The sequence below is a fragment of the Perca flavescens genome, chromosome 13, assembly GCF_004354835.1.
Source record: "Perca flavescens isolate YP-PL-M2 chromosome 13, PFLA_1.0, whole genome shotgun sequence".
Classification (NCBI taxonomy): domain Eukaryota; kingdom Metazoa; phylum Chordata; class Actinopteri; order Perciformes; family Percidae; genus Perca; species Perca flavescens.
In genome coordinates, this window is record NC_041343.1 from 30,087,782 (window position 1) to 30,103,384 (window position 15,603).

The following is a 15,603-nucleotide window of genomic DNA, read 5'->3' on the forward strand; positions in this document are numbered from 1 at the left end:
CCTCTACAAAAGAAGATATATAGAAAAAAATAAAAAAAATGAAAAGATTTATGGTTTTGTTCAAGCTCAAAACCAAAAAATTGTCACCATGAGCGACAGAAGACAAACAAGTGAGGCACCGTCAACCACTACCTGCAGTTTGGATTTTTAATTACCCCACGATTCAAGATTGAAAAACAAACTAATTCAGACACTTGCTGTAAAAATTTATGCCATGCTTCTCCCAGAGAGGCAGATAATAGTAGCGCTAAATAATATTCCGGCTCTTAGCGGCATTGTGAATAAGGGTGGCACAATTTCAATTTTAAAATTGAAGTCGACTGAAATGAAGTCACATTCTCGAATAAAAAAAAAATGGAATCGTCGATGCTGCCACGTCCAGAAAACACACTCCACACTCCAGTGGAGGCGCTAATGATCTAGATTACTACATACACACAGTAGCAGAAGACAGTGTTTTTGTGATTGTTGCGGGCAAAAATCCTTGATTATGCGTAGGGTTGGGTATCGTTTGGTTTTTTTTCGATTCCGGTGCTAAATCGATACTTTTAAAACAGTGCCGGTGCCTAAACGGTGCCTGAACCGGTACTTTTCAATAAAGTTAAAAAAAATAAATAAATAAATAAGGGTAGTAAACAACAGTCAGTGACTTGTTTATTGCTAAGGCCATGGTCAAAATTAAAGATTTAATAATAACGTAATAACTATAACAATAACTTATTTCACCAGTAAATTGCTGTTGAACCCCAGATGGGAAAAGGGTATTTTACAATTACTGTCAATGCACCACGAGGCTACCAGTTTTAAGTGAATCTGTGTTGTTTAATTCCGACAATGGCAGCTGCAAGTGAACGCACCGTCTGTGTTGTTTAATTCCGACAACGGCAGCTGCAAGTGAACGCACCGTCTGTGTTGTTTAATTCCGACCATATAAACATACTGTATATCTATGAATTGCGACAACGGCAGCTGCTGCGCTGCAGAGCAGACTGTTACATCCCGCTGTTGAAGTCCTCCACAGTGAAATACAGTCACACTTTACACTGTTTAATGTTAGCTGTCAGCATTTTAACCGTGATTAATCCAGCTGCTAGCTAAAGGTAGGCTAACGTTACATGCTGTCAGGTGTAGTGTAAAGTCAGGCACCGAAATGAGGCACCGAAACTTTCGTTCTTATTCGGTCTCGTTACTACCGTTTACGTCGGCACCGGTTCCCTATTGGCACCGAGTTTTGGTACCCAACCCTAATTATGCGGCACGTTTTCTTAAAAAAAGAAAAATGCAGGACATTTATGCAATTTTATGTGTTGAAAAAGAGAAAAAACTGATAATCGCGTTTTTCTGGAGGGACTGAGAATAAGACCCACAACGGAGACAATACAACGGAGCATACAGTGATCGCACTCCGCATGGGCGAAGCGCTGCCGGCACGAAGGAGGTAAAAAAAACAAATAATAAAAATTAAAAAATTAAATAAAAATGCGTCACATGGGTCTGGCTGGTCCCTAATTTCAAAACAGACTGTCATGGCGGCTCGTTCAGAATACGATCTCATATTGTACTAAAATAGTTCCCCGAAACGTGTTTCCGAAAACATTTTAAGCGAGAAATAGGGCGTGCAGTTGCTGAATCTGTCTTCATTTCAGATCAAAATCAGCAGATTTTGAGAGACACCGAGCCGACCGCTCCTCAAGTGGAGTGGGGTGCCGCTGCAGGTCACGTCACATGTAGAGATGTCAGGTGGGAGAGAGGCTGCCCAGAGCTGGAGAATGCGCCAGCATCGTTTAATTTTAGCTATATATCATATGCTGAAGTATATTCTGGAGTGTTAAAGATTAAAAGAAAAAAATAACCGTACAGAACCTAAAACCGTGACCCTAAAACCGTGATACGAACCGAACCGTGGGTTTTGTGAACCGTACCACCCCCACGTTCAACTGTTGGGAAATAGTTTGTTAAGACACTTAATTGTTCAGAGATGCCTGTGGACATGGCTGTTTGTGGTTTTTTGTTGGTTTTGTTGTGAACTTGAATGTCATCTTCTGTGAAGACTGCCGTTAATAAAAAAAAAAAAAAAAAGAAACCCTTCCCACGCTTACAAAAGCAGAACTTTAACCTGACTCTGTGGCACAGCAAATTATTATGTATTCAAACTACATCATTTAGCGAAACAAGCATATTTATCATTCCCAACGGGCGAGAGCAAAATAAATCTATTGGAAAACAGCCCTCCCTTGAACCTCGGAGACTGAGCCGGGCGCAGCTACGCTCTGCAGTGTTACATCTGAAATTCATTTCACTGTGGGGTACTGTGGGGTTGTTTTTTTTGCAGTAACAACACAAACACAAAATCACACAACCACCCCAGACGACGGCTAAACCTTGTTTTTTGTTTGAAAATGAAATGTTGCTTCGTCTCCCAGCAGGCCGCGTGGAAGACTCACAAAAACAAAATCCAACATAATTAGTAAATCCAGAAATACTAAACTTGTGCAGCGGCTCTGTTTGCCAGACATAAAATGGCAGCGAGGCCATCTGTGGTCCGTTTAATTGCAGAGGATTATGGCGTTCGCTTAAAGTCAACACCAAAAATAGACATGTTTGGCATCACAGACGTCAGCTGAATACCATAGATTCAGGCTCCTGAATCAGCGAGTTACATTTCTGCTGAAGGGTCTGACTGCTCTGTAGGTGAGGTTAAAGAAGAATTCCGGTCGATTTCAACATGTAGCCCTGTCGTCTGTAAATTTTGAGTGCTGTCAGTAGCGAGAAAAACAAAAACAAAATCGGTGTTGCCTACACCGTGTCATCCACCCGCTATTGTTAGCGCCCAGGAGGCTGAAACGGGGCAAGTTTTAAATGTGCTTTTAGCCTCTTAACACGTTTGAGATGTCATTACAAGTGCCTACGCATGTGAAGGGATTCCTTCCGAGTGAACACAGTGCATATGGCTGCAGTAGATGTGAAAGAAATGCATAAACGTTGTGCTAATTCAGCTCCGTTTAGTTCCGGTGTTGAGACGGCAAGTACTTAGGGACCGTCTACAAACGACAACACCAAAAAGAGATACAAAGATATTTTCAAATATAGGCATATGCTTATTTTTTTCAAGTAAGTGCTATAGCACAACTAGCAGGAAGTTATTGTTGAGGTAAGTTTGGGGACCTTATTTAATCATTAAATTAATCTCTTTTCAGTGTTGCAGTTTGTAGACCGTGATATCGATCAAGGTATTTGGTCAAAAATAGTGATATTTGATTTTCTTCCTATCGCCCAGCCCGAGCTGAAGTGCGTTTCTGTTTTATTAACTGAAAATAGTTGTAATAGATAGAGCTGGGCGATATGGAGAAAATCAACTATCACGATATTTTTGACCAAATACCTCGGTAGAACAGTTACAACAGTCTGGTAAGTTCAGAAAATGACATCACTTTACTGTAATGCAGCCTTTACAACCAGGAAAAGACAACACTTATGTCATATCACGATATCCAAAATCTAAGACGATATCTAGTCTCATATCACGATATCGATATATCGATATATTGCCCAGCCCTAGTAATAGAATACTTAGGAAGTCTTCCAGACAGAACCATGTCCATTCAGACAGGACTCTGGGCCACCTGGAGGACCCAGCAGAGTCACATGATCATGTTCTTACTACAGGACAGTTTGACAATCACCTCCTGACCTGCAACGCGTCAACATCGCTCTCATAATCTCTCCCCACCACCCTTGATATACAGTAAAAAAAAATAATTTAAAAACACGCTGCAAATTGGCCATGAAGAAGGACGGGCTGAGAAGACAGCTGGGTGTTTAGACGGAGTGTTTCCTGTCACAGCAGAGGAGAGCTGCTCCTTGAGTCCATCAGGGAGGCTGGGAGGATGTGTCAGCGCCTGCTAATGTCGGATTGCTTGTCGACTAAGCGGGGGCGCAGGGGTTCCTGCCAAGTGGTAGCTCGGCCTAGTCTAAAAGGGGGATCTTGTGGGGTCATTAGCTGAAATAATTGATTATTTAGAGTCCGATCAGAGATGCCCTTGATGGCCAGTGCTGGTGGGGGGATAGTGGCAGCATATAAATCAAACTGTGTTTTCTTTATTTATTTAATTTGTTTTTAAATCGGGAAAGCAGTGCCGAGCTGAATTAAGAAGTAGGAGGGGATGGTAATGATGCCAGCGTATGTGGGTTAAACGAAGAGGATGGCGGAATTTGTTGCTGCTCATGAGAACTACAAATTGGTCACAGCGTGCGCCTACACAGGAATAGGTAAATAAAAGTTATTATTAAAAAAATAATAATAATAATAATAACTATACTGTTTGGTTTTGCCTTACATTTGCATTATTTTAAATGTATTACTGTATATATTACTTTTATCTTATTTGTATACATTACTTATTTTTTATTTTACAAATTACTTGTCTTTTTTTATATCTTTATTGTATATATTACTTATGTTATGTGACTTATTGCCCCGTGGGTCAGAGAGAAACGTGTTTTCAGTTGCTCTGTATGTCTGGTACATATTGCAGAATTGACAATAGAGTTGACTTGACCTAAGCAATCAAACAGGGAAATTCAAGATAAGGTTTTTTCGAAATCACGGTAGATTATTTGTCGTATTTCAGTTCAATTAAGGAGTTGATAAAACATTAATTGGTCGAACCGCAATGCTGCCATGCCCCAGTGCACAAAGCCAGCTCCGTAAAGTCAGTCATGTACAGGGGGCACATACTTGTAGCCAGCCCAGAAGACCTCTTCCTATCTCTCCTCTATTTTCTGGCATACTCCACTATCTTAAAAGAGGCACAATTCCATTGAAATAATGTCATAGAACCAGCATGTATGGCCCCTTCCAGTAGTTGTCTGCATGTGCTGGGCCTCCGGGTTTCACCCAGCTCATCACCATCTTAATGACTGACTACTAAAGAAACACAGAGAACACAGAGTGGACGGGAGGCACAATGCTATCTCGGGCCTCAGCAGGATTCTAAACGACACCATTAAACAAGGTCGTAATTCTCATTTTATCTGGGCCCACAAGAACGCCGAAATGATTACCTCCCGAAGCGTTTGCGAGGCTGGACGCTCGGACTTGCCGAAGAGAGCCAGCGGGAGGGCTGAAGATGAATGCGGATAGCCAGAGGGCGGCATTATTAGGGGGCAGAGGACCCCCCCCTCTCCCCAAAAAAGCAGGATGTGGTTTCTGTCGGGTTGGGTTATTTCAGAATAGATGAATAAAACATCCTCTGGTTGCCACTGTGGGACCGAGTTGGAGCAGATCAAGCCAGATCCAAATTCAATGTCAAATAATGTCAGTAACGGGGTCCACAGTGCCAATATAGCTTACAATCCTGCTGACCATTCACTGCTAATGGAAAGTTCTTTATATCGGCCCATCTATACGTCTGTCTGTCCCGTCTATCGATCTATATTTAGCTGCAACTAATGAGTGTTTCCGTTATCCACAAATCTATCCTGTCCATTCTGTCATTTAACTGATAGATCATTGAATACTGACAAGTTTCCAGACGTTTCTAAGTTTCCAGAGCCTAAGTTGAGGTTTTCAAAATGCTTATTTTTTAAAACCCCAAAAATAATCAATTTTATAATGTAGAGGTTAGAAAACCGCAAATCCTCAAATTTAAGAGGCTGGAACAAGCAAATATTTGGTATTTTGTCACCTGTCCACTGTAGCCCTAACTCTACTGCCACTTATTGAACTAAAGCATATCCTTACTAGGGCTGTTATATATTGAATAGTCAAAAAAAAAAAAAAAAAAAAAATGTATCTAACGTTAGCTAATGTCCCTCATCTCACGTCACATCTGATGAACAATAAGTTACAGGAGTGAGAAACACTAGGCATTGTGAGCTACCAGGTGGGAGTGACAGGCTGCGGCTGGAAATCGGAAAAAAGGATGAAAAGAATTGTTTTAACATTACTTTAAAATCGACATCCACCGAGCTGCTTATGTTAACATTAGTTAGCTCACTCTGGTTTCCTAACTGCATTGTGAGTTATAGTAATGTTAGCTTAGCTGGGAACTTCATGGAGACAGCTAAAAGTTTAGGTTAGCTGTCAAGAGTTAGCTTTGACTTCATATTTTACCTTCCAACAGCTGTATTCTCAGTAACGTGACAATCTGCAAGGAACAGGTTGCTAATAAAATCACTAAAACAGTGACAGCAACGTTTGGCTTAGTTATTAATGCCGTTAGCATCGTGGCTAACACTACGTTACTTAGTTTATGACTAATTGTTTCGGCTGTGTTTTCTAACATGATGTCATTGTGCTAACCGAGCACCATTAGCCTTTACAACAGAGCCACTTCACTACACTTGTTAGATCATGTTTCATTACAGAGGTCTCTGTTGATTTGGGTTTGTCGCTGTGTGCTCGTGGTGGAAAATTAATGTTAAAGCGCCGCACCAGAAATGCAATGCGCCGTGACGTAGGTCCCTTTCAAGGCCAGGCTGATGTTAGAAGTCCCTCTAGTGGACAGAACGTGTAACAACAATCACATGCTTATAGTGGCGTTGACAATACCTAAGCCTGAGTAGTGTAGTACATATTTATAACAGGCTCAAATATATTCAAATATTATTTGAATATAAAAAAGAAATTCAAATGGTATTATAGAGGAAGACCGCTCCAATCCTTACATAAGTGGTGTAAATGACACGTTTTATCACAATACGATATATTGATTCTTTGGACGCCGATACAATATTTACCGATATAATGAAGTCTGCCCACGACACAATTTCCATTCGATTCAATTAAGGGGCGTGCAACTTCTACAAGACGATGCATAAGCCCATTTAAACACAAATCAGTTACATTTATACACATATAAACTAAAATGTGATTAGTCATGCCAATACTAAGCTCTTCCAGGCATTTAAATATAATTTAAAAACAAACTCTTTACTCTTTTCAACAACAAAAAAAATAATGTATATATATATATAAAATATAAAAGTGGGAAATTCAAAATAAATAGGCACATCTTAAAAGATGACCATGTATCGATATTTTTACTTTGTATGGATAATACTGGATCGTTGAGGATTCATCGATATATCGTTAACACACCTACTTTATATGCGACGGCACTTCATTCGTTGCACTTTACTCAGTACTACTTGAACTTTACAGTCTATTCTAAAGTTAATAAATAGCACAAAACATTTTATTCTAACCTTTATGTATTCTGGGAAGTTTCACAGAGAGCTCCAGGTCTTGCTCAAGGGCATTACAGTGGTGGGAAATGAGTGAGGGTGTAGCTTTTTGCACTCACCCAGATCTATTCTGCTGGTGCAGGGATGGAACCAATCTTCCAGTCACAAGCTTCTGCGGCTGAGGATCGCCGGAGCTGTGCCGGAGTCGGAACGCAGCCGTTCTGCAGTCAGTGGGACGACACACGTTGACTTTAATGGAAACCCAATGACGCAGATGTCCACAACTGGTCAAAATTGGGGGTTAGTGCGTCTTGGGTTGAGAAGTTACTGCAGATAATTAAACTGAGACCTTTAAAAGCAGCTTTTGGAAGGGCGCTACATGAAAAAGGTGCATTAAAGGACACACGCAAGTTTTCACACAAGTGTGCATGTTCCTGCAAAAACCTGCACACAGTTACCGCAGGGTTGTGCACCTGTGCGCACGCACACGTACGCACTGCAGCCCTCCTCTAGCTATTGTCTCCTGACAGCATTTGTTCTTTTTTTTTCTACCATTGTCTAACCTGTCAAGCCCTGCCAAAATATGTTTTCTGTCTCCCTGTGGCTCTGTGCACACAGACGCTACCTTCCAATTATCTGAAGAGAGAGGCAGACAGAAAACTGGGTTGATAAATCGGAGGAACTTTTGACAGTGACATGTTTCACAAGGTTGTTCGGTTACCTTTTTTTTTTACCCCATCCTTTCCTTCCTTACCTTTCTTCCTCAGGTATCATTTTCCTGATCCTTCCTTATGTGCCACATAACTCAACCCTTAGTTGCCAGACTGCTCTTTTCTCTCGGTGTGTCTCGCAGACAAAGAGGCACATAACTTGCAAGGCTACAAAAGGTGAGTGTGACTGTGTCAAAGAGACGACTGGGCTCTAATTACCCAGGCTGCAGCATCACTACCATGTGGGTGCGTTAGTGCATACATACAAGTAACTATGTATGGTTGTAAATGAAGCGTGCGTGCAAATATGTGCGCCTGTGTGTGTGTGTGTGTGTGTGTCTCTCCGGTTTAGCCATCTGCCTTTCCTCAGCATTGTGCAGGGGAACAATGCCCTGGTGAACTGAACACAGTGATTAAGCTGAAGCCATCTTTGAATGTTTATTGCAAAAAATATTGCAAAAAAATATATAAAACAAGCAGAAATTATCTTGCGTTGGTGTAAAGTGATGAGAAATATATTCTAAAATATGTGTGTGTGTGTGTGTGTGTGTGTGTGTGTGTGTGTGTGTGTATACATACATACATACATACATACATACATACATACATACAAAAATGTGACAACATTTAAATAAAAGTTACACAATGAAAATTATAAATAAGTAAAATAATTTTATAAAATACAAAATCTAAATGTGACAAAATCTAAATGGCTGGTGATTAGGGATGGGCATTCGATTACATTTTCTTCGTCGATCGTCGGGAGAATTAACGATCCACTATCGATTAATCATTACTATTTTTATATTAAAATTCATTATTTATTTAACTTTTTATAAATTAAAAATGCAATGAAAATACAAAAATACAGCATGTTCTTCCTCGATGAGATCTTAATTACAAGAACAACTTTTGGCAGTTAAACTGGAGGTTATAGATATAGATTATAGATATATATGCGCTGCGGGGGGCTCTGAAACAGCAGAGCTGCTAGCCGGCGTACTTAAACAGAAACCCTCGTTTGTTCCAAAATAATAAATACAAAGAATCATGTTAAATAATTAAACAAAAACATAATACTTAGATCTGACAGGTTTTGTCAAAATGTAACTCAAAACTGTCCAAGGCACGGACAAAGCCTAATAACAAAATAACCAGTAGGATAACTCAGAAACAACTTCTGCACCAGTCTACTGATGTGTGTTGAGAAAGATAAGCATGTTGACGATGATCTGGGGGCAGACGCGACCACTACCTGCTGACCGTCAGTCCAGCCGCCAAAAACACCCGCGTTGCCGGGATGCATAGGTCGCCTACCTCCGCGCTAACTGGGCCAGCCCGGGGAACCTTAGTCCGTTCTTCGTAGTGAGTTTCTACCAGTCTGGTGATGGTACGTCGTAGGGCTGGGCGATATAGCTGAAAACTGTACATGTTACTAACATGTTCCTATTTACATGTTGTGATTTGTAGAGTCATAGCGTGTACAAAAAACAACGTAACATGAGACACAGCCATTTTCTAACAGTAAACAAACTGGGAACTATATTCTCAGACAGGCTTGCTGTGAGCATATCACTCCGCCCAAGTACTATATTCTTCCGCCTGAGAATATAGTTCCCGGTTTGTTTACGGTTAGAAAATGGCTGTGTCTCATGTTATGTTGTTTTTTGTACACGCTGTGACTCTACAAATCACAACCTGTAAATAGGAACATGTTGGCGTTATTTTGTCACTTATTTGGAGCAGTAAGATTACTGGAACCATTTACCTGCATGTTCTGTGCTGGCCTGATGCCGCTGGAGCCGTCAGATAGCATTACAGCACGCATGGAGATGAGAAGGGTATGTATGGACTGGTCTAACTCTGGGGGTTACGGTAAATAAGATAAAGTCGCAATAAGTCGGCGTGTTCCTTTAAATTTTGTTACATTTTTTAAATCTATGTATGTATGTATGTATGTATGTATGTATGTATGTATATATATATATATATATATATATATATATATATATATATATATATATATATATATATATATATATATAGCAGTAATTCATAGTGAATTCTTTTCACAGCTTCACAGACAGACAGTTGAGACTGCAGCTGTGCAGTGATTATGAATATTGATAGGATGTGTTGTATAATCACTAAAGCTCATATGTCTCCTTAGAGGCTAAGCTAATAGCGGAGAGCATTTACAGGGTTTCAAATGATACCACCAGGGCCATGCTATCGTTTTCAAAACAATTGGGACGGGCGCCAAAGCACCGCCAGCGAAGGTGCACTTTCCTCGCTGGCTAATGACCATAAAGCGAATATACATCTCTTCACCGCCTGACCACTAAATCTGCAGAAAAAAAGCTTCTTCTCCATGATGGCGGTAACCCACAGCGGCGATGATATAATGTGATCGTAAAAATGTGGTCTGGGGAGAGGTGGAAACTCTCAGCTCCCCCCCATCAGTGATAATTTGTTTTCCCCAGGAGGTCCCCTAGCACGGGTTTTCGCCTGCTTGGCTCCCAGCATGCAGTGGGGTGCGATGGGTGTACAGCTCTGGCTCATATCTGTCACTGTAATGGTTTCTGTCCTCGCCGCGATGGCCTGTGGCCACTGACGAATAGGAAAGGAGTCATTTATTTGCATTGCTTCCATTATCATATATTCTTAGTCCAGTCTTGCCTACACTAAATACAGATTTTTCTTTTTACGTCCTGCTGCCTATAGGCTCCATCGTTATGTTTTTCGCCTGTAGTTAAATCTGACGGTACATCCTGTACTGCTTAGCTATTCATTTATCCAGGAAAAGCATATGCTGAAAATGTACTATGTGGCTGTTCAGTTCTTCTGACCTGCTCCAGCACACGCTCATACTCTTGAATTGCCCTGAGTGATGACATGCGTTTACAGCGTGGAACACATTTATAAACCCTATTAACAATTTTAGGAATTCAAACCAACAACTGTATGCATAACATAACGAACATAAATTAAACTAAACAAAAAGATATCAAGAAAGAATTAAGATAGAATTATATAAGGTTTACCTTCACATTTTTTTTGTGGGTCATATGTTTTAGTATTGCAGTCTTCAGCCTGCTAGTTTGTATAGTTTAAGTAAAGACTAGATTTGCAACTACTAACCAATAAGTGTGGGTGGGGGAGCTACGGGGGAATTTACATTTAACTGCCATAAATTGAGGGTCTGGTGTTTTTATAGACCTTTATCAGGGCAGACATGTTGACATGTCATAGTAGGAAAAGCACAGGTGTATTCAAAACCATTAATGATGGCTGCATTCCACTTAGGAGAGACCCTGGTATTGTGCATGCTGACTCACTGAAATATCTTACCGGGACACTTGATGGAACTGAGCCATCGTTAAGGTTATCAATTTCAGCTTTGCTTTTCCTACTATGACAAGTCAACATGTCTGCTGTGAAAAAGGTCCATTCTGAGGTCTATGGACCTTTTTCACAGCAGACATTTTGACTTTTCACAGTAAGAGAAGACCTGTGCTTTTCCTACTATGACATGTCAACATGTCTGCCGTGAAAAAGGTATATTTGGTCAAACCAGCGTTAAGCGCATGCGCGTGCTTCAGGTGAGCTGAAGACATGAATTTATGCTTCATTGTGAATGTACAAGAACGACATGACCGACTGCGGACACAACGCTACTGTATGCAGCCATGCATAGATATGTGCCATTACAACACTGTACAAAAGTTGTAGCCAGCACATAACCACCACTTTAACTGGACAACTATCCCTTTCAACGGAATGGCAACACTGACAAGGATGAGATAACCGCATAGCGTTAACGTTACGTGGCTTATTTGCATTCCCAACCACCCAAAAACACATTGAGCTGGCACACACATTAACGATGGTACAATATACAAACTGTCCAAACAAACGAAAAAAGCTAATCAGCCAATTTAGAGAAATGTGTACTCACGGTCACAGAAGAACAATATTTTGGATTATTTCGTCCAGTTCTTTAGTTGCCATGGAGCGGATTGCCAGGCCAGCAGAGCCACGTTGCTGGTTCTCACGTCATCTCTCCTGTTCCACAGGTAGCTACGTCTTTTAGCCGACGTAGGCACGAAAAGCGTCAAAGATATAATATACACACCAGCTTGAATAAATCCGGTAAAGCATCCTGATATGGCCTCAATGACAAGTGCGTCACGCAATGGCGTCGCCACTTGCTTCTTTCAATATGGCGATTTGCCAGGTGAAGTTCAGCGGGCAGATTATCGTCATTTACTCCATAATGTTGTGACTTTTTTTCTGCGTCAAAGTCAACTTCCAGCCTCTCTCATTTTAACGGAACAACTACTCAATCTAGAACATGCCACACAGCCACCGAGCAAACACGTTTTACTCCTGGCTAAGGTGTAGTTTAGCTAGCTAATTCGCAGCCCAGTGTACAGCCAAACCAACCGTCTCTCTCTGACGCATGAGCTTTATGCAACCAATCAAATACGGGGTTTACTGTCACATGTGTATGAAATTACCCCAATTATTTATATTTTAATATGGTAGGGTGACCAAACGTCCTCTTTTGCCCGGACATGTCCACTTTTTACCCACTGTCTGGGGCGTCCGGGGGGGTTTTATAAATTCATTAAAATGTCCGGTTTTCACTGTTTTTCGTGTACTTAAATTGACTGGCACTTTGCTCAACACAATACTAAGGTAGGCTACTTTGTTGTGTGACGTAATTCCCGAGAGGCTGCCTTGTGAGCGGCTCTGCGATGTAACGCGCACATACACAGGGACCAGGGCAGACAGACAGGGACCAGGGCAGACAGCGGAGCAGCATTACACACAAAATGCCGAAGCGTTTCCTGCTAAAGATTTCCCACCGTGGTCAGAAAACCCAGGGGAGACACTTTGTTTCTCTCACTAGGACTCTAGAGTCGGTAGGACTCGCTCGCTGTCACTCTCACTTCTCCCCCGCTCTATATCACCCACTCCACACACACACACACACACACACACACACACACGCCGTCTCGACGCACACACTAGCGCACAAGTATAAACAACTTACAACCATAAAACAAGACTAGTGCAGCTTCACAGTTGAACTGCAAAAAAAAGTCCCACATACCGTCCCGGTCGGGACCGGACAAGTGGGAGGCGGAGTGCACCGTGTGCAAAGCTGGCACATATGTTTCAGTGTCTTTATTATTTATGTTATTACATTGAAAAGGTATTAAGAGATATTTTGTTGAAGCTGGATTTTCTAACACAGAAGAGGTCATATTTAGAACATTATTTCATATTATTTATTTATTTTAAAAGAGAGCTATTATTTTGTTACATGTTGTTACAGATTTTATTTTATTACAGAAGTTATTTTTGCACAATTGAGGCATAATAAAGCATGTTCATTAACCTCTGAGAATCACCACTGTCTGGATTTGTCTCGAGGCCAGGCAGAGTGTCCTCTTTTTTGGAAATCAAAATATGGTCACCCTGTAATATGGATTCATTTAGTTGGATTCATTTTCATACGTTTGATTAAAGAAAATGATTTCATTTTCATTTAAAAAAATTAGAAGACATTTTTAGGAGGCGATTAGGTTATGCTAAGGGTAGCGCCTGATGCTAACATGCTTAGCTAAGCTTAGCTAGCTAAGGGGGTGCTCGAGTGCCCTCCTCGCATCCATAGGCGCTGATGGACCTTTTTCACAGCAGACATGTTGACTTGTCATAGTAGGAAAAGCACAGCTGAAATTGATAACCTTAACGATGGCTCAATTCCATCAAGTGTCCCAGTAAGATATTTCAGTGAGTCAGCATGCACAATTAGTGGTGGGCAGATTGAGGTTTCGTGAAACAATGAAACAGTTGAAGCAAATGTGCCATATTGTGTCGAGGCTTCGAAACAATCCGACACCCATCTCAACGATGACACCTAGTGGTCACTTGCAGGTGTTGATCTGAAACAACCTTGACAACGAGCCATTAAAAAAAAATGTATTATTGTATTTTTCTAATATGTGAAGCTTGTAAGGCTTGAAGGCTCCTCACTGTGCATAATGTTATTTTGGTCATGAAAAATGAATATTAATAATAGAAATCAAGCCACAATTTCTCTATGAATCTGTTTTATAGATTTTTATTAAAAAATATTAATTTCTCTGCTGTGGAAGGACTTAGCCTACTTCTTTTTTTACAGATAATTTCTCCAGCCTTTGAAAAAATCCTCTCACAAGAGACACTTGTTGCTGGCATGCAAATATATTTTTTAGCAAGGACATACAAATGAGGAAAGATTACTGCTCTATCTTTCCAGTAAGTTAGGGGCTCATGAGTTCTGGGCAAAAACGCATAGTTGAGGTATTTTTTCACTTCCACTGTGGCATCAGCTGTAGCATTGTGTATCATCTTGGTTTCACGGATACGATCATAAAAACGTTCCCATAAACTGTCCTGTGTTTCTACTGGTTGATGTTGATTATGATGGGCCTGATGTTGACATTTGTGGCTCTGAATGAAAATGAAAACGGAGCTTCCATTTTTATCTATCTATCTATCTATCTATCTATCTATCTATGTGCCACTGTATGTATACTTTGTCTGTCTCTGGCCTATCAGTCAATGTGTAAATTTAAATGTAAGCCTAAATATAACTAAACAAATTGCACTATAAATGTCACTATATCACCAAAAATCCGCTATCTCAAAATCAAAAAATTGTGTGGTCTGTTCCAGACCCTGTCAATCAAACTCTGATTCGGCGGACCATGCCACCTGTCAAAACACTTGTGAAACACTCCAAAGCTTCATTTAGCCATAGTCACGTAACATGGGTATTTTGAATCACGCTTTGGATCAGTGTTTCGAAACATCTGCGCTTCGGGATCTCAACAAAGCTTCGGAACGTCAGTTTTGCGTCAGCCATCCCTATGCACAATACCAGGGCCTCTCCTAAGTGGAACGCAGCCATCAGTAATGGTTTTGAATACACCTGTGACCTACTATGACATGTCTGTCATGAAAAAGATCTATACCGTGGGTACTCCGGAGCTCGAGCACCCACTGAGCACCCACGTGTACCAGACTGCCAGTAGGCTACATTCATTTAAAATTAAACATTGCAATTGGTGCCAAGTGTAGCCTCTGTCATAATGTGATTGGTTATGTCGCTGTCAGTCCCCTGCTCCATATCCTATCCACCAATCACAGCGTCTCTTGGACCTAATGATGCAAGTGCATCAACGACATCCACCACCAGTGCAGAGAGTTCTTAATTTCCCACGAAGCTGATCGCGGTTGATACCCCAGAATTGGTTAGGCTACTGCGCGCTAGATACAGAGCACCGCGAGCGTCAGGTCAGCGGTAGGTAGCTGGTGGTCAGTTAAACTTCTCATCTCCAATCCTATCTGTATTTGTGAGAAGTGGCGCTGTCCTGAGTTGAACGATAGCCTACTTTACAGCTTTATTATCAAGTTAATAGTGTGTTTGTATCAGCCACTGTCCATTTCCTAAGGTTCTGAAATGCAAACATTTTTTTACTACTTTTTTTTTTTTAAAGGGCATGCGCCCGGAGGAAAACATAAATCGGCGCTGTCGGCATTGTCGCCGCACCTGTTATTCAACTAATCAGGTAGGCAAAATCATAAAGCCCACTGGACATATTTCTCTACACCAAATACTGTAGGCCATTTGAAGTGAAATTACAGGACA

The 15,603-nt window shown here is 41.0% G+C and overlaps 1 protein-coding gene across 3 annotated transcripts in view; it reads right to left on the bottom strand.

Moving 5' to 3' along the window:
- Positions 1-12,367, bottom strand: part of sgcd (sarcoglycan, delta (dystrophin-associated glycoprotein)) — a 323,072-nt gene extending 310,705 nt beyond the window's left edge. For 2 of the 3 annotated variants that reach the window (XM_028595709.1, XM_028595711.1), the window contains exon 1: positions 11,857-12,366. The gene's annotated coding sequence lies outside the window, so the exon portion shown is untranslated. Of the gene's footprint in view, positions 1-11,856 lie in introns of all 3 variants that reach the window. The other variant, XM_028595713.1, reaches the window with a different exon arrangement.
- Between the last annotated feature and the right edge of the window lie 3,236 nt (positions 12,368-15,603).